Here is a 9,589-nt window from a genome sequence, read left to right as displayed (position 1 = left end):
CAAATGACGAAAGGAATAAAGTTGATCACTTATTACATTTTCGTTGTTCATGCGGTAAAACTGCCGCATCACGTATGACGTTTTAATTTATTGTTTCTCTACTGCTACCTCTGTTCTCAACACATTCTGCATAAAGTATCCACATATACTACTGAATGTATCTGCAAAAATATATGAGTGTACAACACATAGTTCAGGAGATACCATGTCACAAACACTGAGATACATGAAAACTGCCGAATCATGCATGGCCTTTCAATTTATTACCTCTTTACCACCAACTCGATTAGAAAAGCATTTCGCGGACAGTATCCACCACTCGATGTACTCACAAAATTATATTACTGTTCAACACATATGCCATCATAAATATTGAGCTGCGTGAAAACGGAAATGCAAGTCGAAATTTGACAGAGATGAGTGACATATGTTCAGTACATGTGAAATATATGTAAAAAGTGCATAATCGAGCAAAGTCCCGAATAAAAAGCTTCTACTAAAGCCTTAGCTCGATTTCAACAAAACTGGTACACATATTACTTACCATCTGGGAAGAAAGTCTACAGGGGCTAGAACCAGCAACCTCATATTGGGGTGAAAGTGACAACATGGAGAGAGGAGGTGGAGGGAGAAATGGATAGAAAGAAGTGGGAAGGAGGAAATGGACATAGATGGGGGAGGGGAGGGAGGAAGAGATGATGGACAGAAAGAGGGAAAGGAAGAATTGGAGAGAGAAACGGAATAGTAGGAGATGGACAGAGAGAGGGAGAGGAGGAAATAGACGGAGAACAGGAAGATCAGAAGGTGGACTGGGAGAGGGGAGGACAGGAGAAGGATAGAAAAAGAAAAGAGGAAGAGATGGACAGAGAGGGAGAGAGAGAAGGAGATGGACAGTGAGAGGAAGAGGGCTGATGAGGAGATGTAGAGATATAGAGAGGGGGGAGGGAGGAGATAGGAGGAGGAGATGGTCAAAAATATCAGGGGAGGTGAATATGCCAATGGCATTGGCACAGTGGTAACGCCGGTTCCCGTCAGATCACCGAAGTTAAGCGCTGTCGGGCTGGGCTAGCACTTGTATGGGTGACCATCCGGTCTGCCAAGCGCTGTTGGCAAGTGGGGTGCACTCAGCCCTTGTGAAGCAAACTGAGGAGCTACTTGATCGCGAAGTAGTGGCCCTGGTCTCGTAAAACTGACATACAGCCAGGAGAGCAGTGTGCTGACCACATGCCCCTCCATATCCTGTGAGCTGAGGATGACACGGCGGCCGGTCGGTAGGGAGGAGTTTAGTTAGTAGTTTTAGGAGATCAATATAGAAGGGGTGAGGAGAAGATTGTAGGCTAGGAGGACGTGGGCTTGTAGGGGTAGGATGGGTGGATTGAGGGGGAAGGAACAGATGGACAGAAGGGAAGGAGTGGGTGGAATAAGGCAGGGGTAAGAGCAGATGAAGAGAGAGAGAGAGGGGAGGGGCGGATAGAGAAAGGGGCAGGAGGAAATCAACTATGAGTGGGAGGTGGGAGGTAGAGGATGTGAACAGAGGGGTGAGGAATAGATGAACAGAGAGAGTGGGTGAGGAGGGGATGGACGTGACATAAGAGAGGGGAAAAAGAGAGGTGAAAGACTATGTACAAGGAGAAGGATAAGTGTAGATGGAGAAAAAGTGAGAGTTGGAGGAGGTGGACAGAAAGGTGGGGGAGGAGAAGATGGATACAGAGAGGGGCAGGAGGAGATGGACAAGAAGTGGGGGAATCGATATGGACAGAAAGAGGGGGGAGAGGATTTGGAGACGGACAGAGAGAGGGGGAAGGAGCTGCTGGTGTAATAGAAAACTGGAATAAATATACACCTGAGCAACGCCAGGTTCTCAACTAGCTAGAGATTGAAAGGTGGCTACACTGAGCCACAGCGCCAGAGATCGCGCTAGAGAGTATTGTTCCGCCGCCTCCACTGGCAGTGATTATTGAGATGTCGTAGTGGGCAGTGCTTTGGGAGAACTCGTGGTAGTCAGTGCTGAGATGTCGTAGTGAGGAGTGTTTGTTGAGATGAGCTAGTAGGCAGTGCTTGCTGAGATGTGATACTGAAAAGTTCTTGTTGAGATGTGGTAATAGCGAGTCGGTGTGGAGATATATTGTAATTATTAGAGTGATTTTGGTCAATATATGAAGGTAACGAAACTTGATTTATTTTTCATTATTTAATGTCGTTAATAATGCTTCATTACAGGTTCAGTCAACAAAGCATCTGGCTTGTGTTCTGGGATTAGAGTGTAATTCTGGTTTTCTTGAGTAATTATGGTATTTTTATTTCCTTTAATTAATTCAGTATAAATGATGTTTAAAATTTCTTGTGTTATTGAAGAAGAACCGTGCCAGATGCGTACGTTGAGTCATACTTCCACACACAGAACAGTTATACTTGTGCTTTGGTTTCGTAGGTTTTATAGTTGCTGGGGACTTAATTAACTAATTGTGTTAATGAAAATTTCCATTTCATTCTTTGTTATTGTTCTATGCAGTCAGATAGCGTAATAATACTAGTCAGGGCCAACCGTTACGAGACTTCGTAATCGGACAGCCAGCTACTAAATCAAAAAATTAAAATTATTTTCATTTCATTTAATTAAGCCCCCATGCACGTGGCGACCGCTGCTTCGGATCGTCCCTTGGAATTCTTCTGATTGTAAAAATAGTAGACAGTAGTATTGTTGTAGTACTTTGTAGTTTAGTAACTGTAGTCTATTTTGCATGTGTAGATTTGGTAATTGTCACTCTTCTAATGGTATTTTTTTTTTTTTTTTGCAGAATTTAATTTTGTTATCTTGTATACGGGTTTGACAATTTTGTGCAGTTAGGAAGATTTCAATTGTTCGTTAATCGTGGTTGAGGGAAGCATTTCGTGTGAATGGTATTGTTGGAAATAAAGAGGCATTGTGTGTAATTTTCGTACAGTAACGAGTTTTGTACGTTTTGTAAATGATTACGCGATCAATGAAAAAGGCGAAAATGATGAATAGTGAGAATGACGAAATTGTCGACATGGCGAACTCGCCAACACAGGACAACAGTATGATGAATAATGGAGTTGGAAACAATTTAATAAGTCGGGAAGACAGTCCGGAACCATTTCAAAATTTTTCTCAATCAGAAAATTCACAGAATACGAGATTAACGATAGAAAATTCTGGAATAGCATCGAACACAGATAGCTTTACAGCTATGACGAATGAAACTGGTTTTGCGGGAAATGTTAGGGGCGAAAGGAATTTCGAACCGGCTATTATGGAGCAGTTGATGGGTGCAATATTAAATTTGGGATCACAAATAGGAACAATTAAAACAGAGATAGGAACTTTGGCAACACAGTTAGACTCACAAGGATCTGAATTAAAAACAGAAATAGGAACAATTAAAACCGAGATGGGAACTTTGGGATCTGAATTAAAAACTGATATGGGAACACTGGAAACACGGTTAGATTTACAAATAGGGACATGTTTCAAAAATATGAAAGATGAATTAAAGAAAGAAATTAGGGAAGAAGTACAACCGATTTTGAATTCTCACAATAATAGATTAATTGCAGTGGAGATTACACAAAGGGAACAAGATAGAGAACAGGAAGAAAGAGATCGCGTGGTAGTACAAAATTTTTCAGAGTTAAATTTACAACGTGCACACGATAAGGAAGAAGTATTTGAAAGAATCGAGGAATCCTTACCAAATGACTTAACGCAACAGTGTGAACAGTTAACTACTAAATGTGACAATACCGAAACCCGAGTCGCGACACTTACGGAAGACGTAAACTTATTGGAAAGAGATGAGGAGATTTCAGATAAATTGACAAGTCTTAGTTTAAAGGGGGACAGAGATTCGGATGATACAGCTCCATTGCCATTTGCGGAAACTGAAGAGTACCAGAACATAAATAAACATGTTGAAAATCAGGGAAAATTTAATGAACGCGTTAAAAGGGAAGTTGAGGCATTACGAATGCAAGTCAAACATATTGAAGGCGAAATCGTAGGAAAAGACAGCAAAAGAAATTTGGAATCACAGATAGCAGAGGGGTTTGAAGAAAATATTTTGTTTCATTTACGGGATGCAACAAGAGAGCGCCAGGCGCGCGAACTTGACAATAATCGACATTCAAACTGGGACAGACGCGCTAGGTCTTTGTCGCCACGAGGCGAAAACGTTGACTATAAACACTTCTTGACTGTTCGGAAGATCAAGATATTCCGCAATTCTAAGAATGACATACATCCATGTGCATGGTTAGATCAATTTACGTACGCGCTTCCGCCAAATTTGCCACTAATTCACAAACTGAAATTTATGTGCAGCTATTAAAGTCCTCAGGGGATTCACTACACTAAGTGAATATGTGCCGTAGCGAGCATAGGGCCCCGAGCTGTAGTGGTGCTATTTCCCTTTTAGTTTCTTGCACCGCTGCCTACTCTTATACTATTCTTTGCATCTATAAAAAACAACTCTTCAACTATCCATCTATCTAGACAGTAGGTAAAAAATAACCGGATTTGACGATTTTACCCAAAAGTGACTTTGGAAATTACCGTTTGGACTTACTATATTTTCTGCAGCATTCATTCATAGTTTAAACGAAATTTTACCTGTTTATCTTCGTGACAATATTACTTCATATGTTGACGACATTCTTATTGCTAAACGTTCTTGGAGTGAGCACAACAAAATTTTGGATTCATTATTACGTATTTTTGCACGAGTTGGCATGACAGTGAACTTGGAAAAATCTGAATTTGGTCGTTCTCAAGTGAAATTTCTCGGTCACATTATTTCTACAGACGGTATTCTTCCTGATCCAGAGAAACTAGACGTTATTCGTAATTACGCTGTTCCTTCCACAAAACGTGATGTTCGTAGTTTCCTTGGTGTCAGTAATTTTGTTAGACGCTTTGTTAGATTGGATGATTTGGCCACACCTCGTTTACACATTTCAGTTATGCGTACTTTGGTCCCAGAAAATGCTTTCATAAATTACGAGAAAATTGCTACTTCAGTAATATGGAAAAACGTATTCGAACTGTTCTTGCCAAATGCAAATTATGTCAAAAGGCTAAGCCGCCAACTGTTTCTCACAGAGCACCATTGTTTCCTATCATTCCAGCGAAATTAAAGGACATGGCTGCAGTCGATTTCTTCGGTCCAGTGGTTCGTTCTACTAATGGTTTTGCGTACATTTTCGTAGCAGTGGAATTGACATCAAAATACGTGTGTTTTACACCTTTACGCAAAGCCACAGCTCGTTCAGTATCTAATGCTTTCATCAAACATTTTCTTAAAGAAGTGGGTCATGTTGATAAGGTTATATCAGATAATGGATCACAGTTTCGCTCTAAAATTTGGCTTCGTACTCTACGGCGTCGTAAAATTAAACCAATCTTCATTTCACTTTTTCACCCTCAATCTAACGCTTCAGAAAGATGGATGAAGGAAATCAATAAATTGTGCCGTCTTTATTGTCATCAGAATCACAGAACTTGGGATCAGTATCTTCATATTTTTCAAAACATTCTGAATGAACTTCCTAATGACTCAACTTCTTTACCGCCTCTATTGATATTAAAAAATAAAGTACCAACAAATCGCATTTCTGAAATCGTTCCTTTTCCGCCTTCACGGAAACTGCGGCGTTCTGAAGTTGTCAACCTGGCTCTACGAAATATTGCATCTGCGGCTGCTAGAAGAGAGAAATCAGCTAAACGTCCTGGTCGTTTAAAAACTTTGTCAGTTGGTCAGAAGGTATTAATTAAGTCCCACCGTTTGTCTCATAAAGGAAAAGGCTTGTGTCGCAAATTTTTTCTGCTTTATAACGGTCCATATAGGGTTCGCAAAATCATTCATGATAACACTGTTGAAGTAGAAACTCTTAAATCTCGGCGCTCTAAGGGAATATATAACACTACCCGTCTGCTGTTACTACTGCACCATAACCTCAATGCTAGAAACAGGTTGTGACATATAACTATTTTGTAAAAGCAATTATAGTGCAAATCAACAGAGCAGTGTTACCCTCTGAGAGGAATTTTGTTAAATTGACCGTGTTGTACCCAACGGAAGTGGCTTATCGGAAATGAAAATTAGAATTACGTAAATATTTAAACAGTACCAAACGTAATTTTGCCTATTTGCACTGTTCAACGGATAAAGAAAACGGCCGCCAGCCTAACTAGGAAAGAGAAAGATTAACATTCTCGATTAGGAAAATAGGTATAAGTAACTATAACGGACAAACACAACTTAAACTTGGCCACACACGAGTGCAATGAATTCTGACACACCTATGTTTTAAGATAGAAGCTAACGACTGGAGCAGCACAGAAAACTATTTACACAGTTATAACACGTACAAAAAAAAAAACTATCACTTTCAGGGCTTACATAAAGTGAATGGTCTTTATAATATTACTATTAACATGCACTTCTAATGCACAAGATACACAAACACTTAGCAAACATGAATATATAAAGTTTCACAACTGCAGCTTTCTCACTTTTACCACTGCAAAACACAATACTGACCAAATTGCAAGAAACTGACTCACCTTTTAGGATTTATTACAGACAATAATGTGATCATTTACTAAGCAAAACGTTATAAGCCTCAGTCTTGAGAAATTTTAATTTGAAGTTGGCAACAAAACATTAATAAGCATTTTTACTAAGAATGTTATTTTCAGCAAGCATCATTAACTCTAACTCACTTTCTTGCCACATTAACTTTAACTTTACTACGTTCAAGAGGCATTAATTAGAAAACTGGAATTTTAACGTACTTTCAGTAAGGACACTCGGTAATCACTTTACTTCAAACGGAGAGGACCCTGAGAGGTGTTATGATGAGGAGAAAAATCAAGGTAGGTACATAAATTCAGATACACATTACCTTATATTTCAGCATAATAACACATCCCTTAAGCTGATCCTTCACTGTACATCGTGATAGTATTATGTTACAGTGATTGCGCAATGTGGTGGCAACTGCAGGTTGGTAGGTGGATTTGCAGGCAGAATTGCTGGGCTCTGTCATTTCTTGGTGGCGAAGATAGATACGCATTCCAGAATAGCCCAGCTATTTATCCACCCATCCGAGGCATTGGAAAATAACAGAAAAGCCTCTCTCGAAACCAGCACTATTCAACTTTTGCACGGCAGCGCACGGACTCGTAGCTCATCTCAGACTGCTGGCTCGTCCCCGACTGACTGCTCGTTCCACCTTTTCCACCTAGGCCAACCACAATTTGCGCGCGCTACACAGTTCCGTTCCCGAGGGGAACGACTACAACTTTTACATATAGAGTAACTAAGAGCCCTAAGTGAGGATCAGCAATTTACATAACAGCAAACAAACACATTAAATAAAACAGAACATTTGCACATATTGACACTTCTACAAAAAATTATTCACACAGAATTGCAATTATATACAGTAAGTTTTGTTCCCTCCAAATGGGACAAAGTATTTACAGTACAGATACACTACTTTGCATAGAATCAAACTACAACATCAAAGTTTTAACATAGAAAAGAGTATACAATTTTGTGTTATCTATTCAATCAAAAACATTTACAGGTTCTTAACGATGTAATATTAAATGAAAAAAAAATGAAGCAAAAAAATTAAATAAATAAATCCATACAGCATAAGAGCTGTGGTGTTACACATGCCCCATGTTTCATTGAAGTTTCCTGTAAGGGATACTTCAAGGAAACATCTATAACACCTAAGTGGTGTTGGCTAAAGAAAAAAAATTGTACCATCCAATTTCAGTTGGGAGAAAAAAAATACACATATTACAAATATACAGTATATACACTAAGAAATGCACATATTTCTTTCAAAAACATCCTCAAAGTAAAGCATTTATAGCAATTTTCATTTTCAGACTAGTTTACGGAAATTAATTTTGCATCTTTACACAAAATACCTTTAAGCATGTTCATTTTACACACATACAGTTCAAATAATAGACAAACAATACACAAAATAAATCTGCATATTAGGAGAATAGGTATAGCCTTCAAATAAAAGAAAAGGAAATAAACACACATACAATAGCACAGAACATTTTAACTCAACAAAACACAAATTTGTCTTTCAATGTTGTTAAAGAATGTAACTTTCAGAGACACACAAGTATACTCATGATCATAGTACATTTTGCAAGGTTCAGCAATTAATGGAATGTTGAAAATTTCAGTTTGCTTTCACATATGCACAAGTATTTATACAAACAGCTATGAGAACCCTTTTCCAACTGACTCTTTAAATACAAAAGTAACTTTTCAAGGTTTTCTCAAAACAGTTAACTTTAAATCTGCTCTTCATTAATAGTAGTCCAAAATGTTTGTTGTACATAAACACATTAACCTATTCAGAACCTATCTTTAATCATCACTGCTGTGTTCTAAAACAGACAGTCCAAAACTTTAAGTTATTCCAAAAACCCTAGCATCAAAACATCTACATCCATTTAAATAAGAATCTATTTATATTTTATAATAAATTTTCACTGACTTCAGAAAGAATAGTCAGTTCATAACACATTGACCAATAAACCTAACTACGTTCACTGCTTGCCTCAGCACTAGCAGTCTATGTTATACATTCTGCCCATTATTGTTTTGGCAGTCTTTATCTATAAACCTTTAGGCACAAAAACACAATTTAGATTAAGAACACTAAAACAGACATTTTTCAATTCATACACTGCCTCATCCTCTAGGTTTGGCAGTTCGTAACCACTTATCAACTTTTTGCCCCACAATGGCAAGTCCTTTGGCTACTGCTCACACTGCATATTTAGGTAGCCCTCAGCTTTAGGACCACTGCAATTTTTATTGTTTTGTCTTGTTTAGCTGCCCAACAACATACTTTTGAGCAGTTTATTGTCATCATCTTTGTGTTTTTCATCATTACGTCACATCTTTGGTAACATTTGCATTAATGGTACAAAATATAAAACCTGCAACTTTGAAACAGTAATTAGACACTGGCAACAAAACCATTTCTTTTCAAATGTCAACACCAGGTAACATATACATTAATCAAGAAACAATCAAATGTCATACTTGGGATCAAGACAGGATTAAGGATTTCTTACTACTCCTTTACCATTGTTTTTCCACACACAGTTAGGTCATTACATATATCAAGTCCAGGGCAATAATTTTATATCCTATTGGAAGTGCTTTTTTTTGCCTTTGGTGGCACTAGACATATACGTCTCATATCCATCTTACACACATTAGCCAGGTTCATCTCCACAGTTTTTTAACACACAAAGTTTTTCAACATCATATTTATCCCTACTTTCAAAAACATTTACATTTAGTCATATTATATTATTCATTTACCTTGTTTTCAGTATTCTTACCTTTCTCATCCATATTTCTCTTTCCAATTACTTTTCCAATACATTTTTCCTTTACAATACCCACTACACTTTCATTATTCTTGGCCATTTTCTAGTGTACCCAATGTAATCATTCATTTCTATTTGTTCACAAACAATACACAGTATGTTACATTATTTCTACACTATTCAGTT

The 9,589-nt window shown here is 38.1% G+C and overlaps 1 pseudogene; it reads left to right on the top strand.

Annotated features, from left to right (window-relative positions):
* The first annotated feature begins 994 nt into the window (after positions 1-994).
* Positions 995-1,112, top strand: LOC126238131 (5S ribosomal RNA; annotated as a pseudogene).
* The last annotated feature ends 8,477 nt before the right edge of the window (positions 1,113-9,589 follow it).

This window comes from Schistocerca nitens, chromosome 2 (genome assembly GCF_023898315.1).
Source record: "Schistocerca nitens isolate TAMUIC-IGC-003100 chromosome 2, iqSchNite1.1, whole genome shotgun sequence".
NCBI lineage: Eukaryota > Metazoa > Arthropoda > Insecta > Orthoptera > Acrididae > Schistocerca > Schistocerca nitens.
This window is presented reverse-complemented; position numbering and strand designations above follow the sequence as displayed.